The following is a 3,262-nucleotide window of genomic DNA, read 5'->3' as shown; positions in this document are numbered from 1 at the left end:
GAGGCGCGCTGGCAAGCCAGACGGTGACTGGACTAGCATCAGGTTGAGGCCAGCCCGGCAAGCAGGCAGGTAAACATACAAAGGAGAGAGTCGGCGGCAGCGGTGATGGTTTTCGAACGAGCGCACCTATATATAGTATATAGTATATACCCACCGATCGGCCGCCTCGTGTGGCCTACTCTATAACAGAACCGACTCCCACCCGTATCCCCAATGTAACCCCTACCGCTGCTATACCCACAAACGGGAAAAAAAAAGAGTAGCGCATCGCGCGGCACGTGTAAAAAGCAATCGCTGTAACCTATACGCCGAAAAACCTACGATGCCTGGCACTCTGCACGATGTACCTACCTACCTACCTTATACTTACTTATTGTAAGTATAACCTATGAGTATACCACCTGAGAGAGATGTCTTGTCGTTCGCGCCTTTCTTCGATGCCACCTGGCTGACTGCATGCGGATACGGATATTTGTATTCTAATCAAAGTATTCTGCAGGCATACATGGATTACATGATCGGTAAGGAGCACCGATCAATAAGATTTCATTGTCTCCCTACCCGTGATTCCGGATATCATCTACAATTTATTACTCAACACCCATGTTGTTGTACCCATACTTCGTCGTATCATCGGCGTCATATTTATATTATATTCGTGTGTGTGTGTGTGTGCATTTTAATATTGAGCAAAGAAGAAACTAAGTAATAATATAAGCAAATAACCGAAAACAATGTAGAGCCCGGGTGTATAGGTACACAATATTGCGTAGAGATCATATTTATATTTATATTATATGTGTTTATAGTATACGGTGTAGGTATAAGTGATTGCTATGTATAGGTAGTATAAGTACTCTACTTCGATGGAACAAGTACATGTGGTTATAGTCAAGCAGGGTTTCGATGTCTCCTGTTCTCATAGTTTATAAATATCATCTACATAAAAATAGGTGTACGCATGATAACCCTCGTATGTATAAGTACATGCACTTGATGCAGTGCTAATCCACGATGTCTCCTTATTATACCTAATAATTATCATCTCGTTGGATGAAAATTCATCAAATTTCTCCCTTTTCCCCTCGCAAGACGAAAAGTACCGAAATCTTATTATACATAGGACAAAGTAAAAAAAATAATATCATCATCACTGATTTAGATTTACAGACAAAAGTAGGTACACGCGCATACAAGTGGTGATAACGGCATTTGCAGCCCATTGCAGTTATTAATTAGAAGTCTTTTGGCACAGCGCGATCACAATACCTAATTACCTACAATACGCAAGTATATAATTATACCAAAACATGCACGTGCGAATAAATATATATAGGTGTATTATATATGAGAGGCAATTAATATATACAAGAAAAAGGTTATCCGTCGATGCGTCTGATTGTGCCAACCTGCAGCGTTATACTTATACATGTTTTTTATATACTGCACGCAATACTTATCCAAATTCAGGGCTATACTTATGTACCTACTTATCTTATGACACCAAGTAGAATGAGTGAAAAACGCTTTTCGCTTTGCTAATTAACCTCTTGTATATAGGTAGGTCGAGCGCGCGGTGACTCGGTCGACTAGGTCGTGGATTGGCACGCGGGAGACCGTGGTTCAATTCCCGGCCAGTGCCACTTTTTCGGGCAAGTACCTCTGTGATTTTTCACATGTGCTTTTTCACCACGCAATGCTCCTCGAGGAGGGTTTATAGGCGACCTTCTCGCAGCAAAAATTGCCTCATTTCCCCCAGTAATGGGGGGCCTCCCATCCCTTTCCCAAGTGCCAAGTGCCCATAGTAGTGCCCTTACTAAAGGAGCCGGACGTAGAGCACTATAATATAAAAAAAAAAAATATATTGGTAGGTATAGATAGAGGTACACACCTTCCTATAGAGCTTGACCTCTTGCATCCTGCCGTTCGTACCTAAAATATGATTTATACTGAAAGTACTTAAGTAAGTGTAATTTACTTGTACTCTTTTAACTGTATAAGTTGTATCGTCAATTTAAGTATATATAAAATTGATGGATAATAAAGAGGCCGAGCGAGTCCATCAAAACATGGCACAGATTGCACTATACCTATATACATCTAAGGACGTGTATACTTTCCCATCTTTGAGTACTTTATGTATACTTACCATAGGGTAACAGGAATATTGTGTGGTACTTATAGACCTACCAAGCAGAATCAGCAGGCAAGGAATAATATGATGATGAGAAAAAGGCTTGCATCTGCATGCGTCATGGTTCTGTTAATTGGAGTTTGGTGTGGCGACCGTCGCCGTAGCAACAATGAATGCTTACTCGTGCTTACCTATATAACAGGCGACCCTCTCTCTCTCTCTGTTATTCCTTGCTCATTTTCTGTTACTCGACCTCGATGCTTACCTGCTGCTCCTTCTCCTCTTGTTTCCCCTTGCTTAATCTCTTTCTATCTCTCGTGCTGTCTTTGCTTATAGACCCTATCTACGGCCAATCGTGAGCAGACTCGATGCCGTAATTTGACAACGGTATCTAAATTAATTTAGATGCTTTTATATTTGTTGACTGGTGTCGAATTAATATAGCTCGTTTTTTAATAACGACCACTCTGCATATTAATATGCCTTTACCAGAGCAGAAATTTCAACAATACGTACACGTCGTGTGTGTGTGTGTATTTTGTTTTTTCAATCACAGCTGTGACGTTGACAGATCCGAGCGAGCCAAAATGTATCACTCTACCAGCTTACAAAAGCTTTATTATTGTCTCTTCTTTGACATTTTATTAAACGAAGACACCGAGTATGTCCCATAAATTTGTGGATTTTACAATAAAAAATACAAATTTTTTTTTGCACGTACGACACAACAAAAAATACAACAGAATAAAAAAAAATTGTTATGATGAAAGTTTTGAGCTCCAGTCGTGACTTGAATGTGTAAGAACGTTATCTCTTTTGTAAATTTTACCCCTTAAAAATCTGTTAAAATGTAGCTTCGTTCAATTAAAAAACGAGGCGTTGGTAACTTTGCGAGAAAAAGTAAGTTCTACTCGTAAATAAACATAATTAAAAAAAAATATGAGTGAGTATATATTATAATATGTACCACCAATTGGGCATCTTCGTGAGCTTCGCCTGGACGATGACGACGCCGGCGGTCAGTCAACACCCGCGTCCCGCGTCATGCATGGATGATGATAATCTCCCCAAGAGCCGTTTCTTTCTTTCTCTAAATTTTTTTTTTCTCCGTGGCTTAGCGCCTCTCAC

This window comes from Copidosoma floridanum, unplaced genomic scaffold (genome assembly GCF_036245765.1).
Source record: "Copidosoma floridanum isolate Cflo_tuat_1 unplaced genomic scaffold, Cflo_Japanese_pri ptg000006l, whole genome shotgun sequence".
In the NCBI taxonomy this organism is placed as follows: domain Eukaryota; kingdom Metazoa; phylum Arthropoda; class Insecta; order Hymenoptera; family Encyrtidae; genus Copidosoma; species Copidosoma floridanum.
This window is presented reverse-complemented; position numbering follows the sequence as displayed.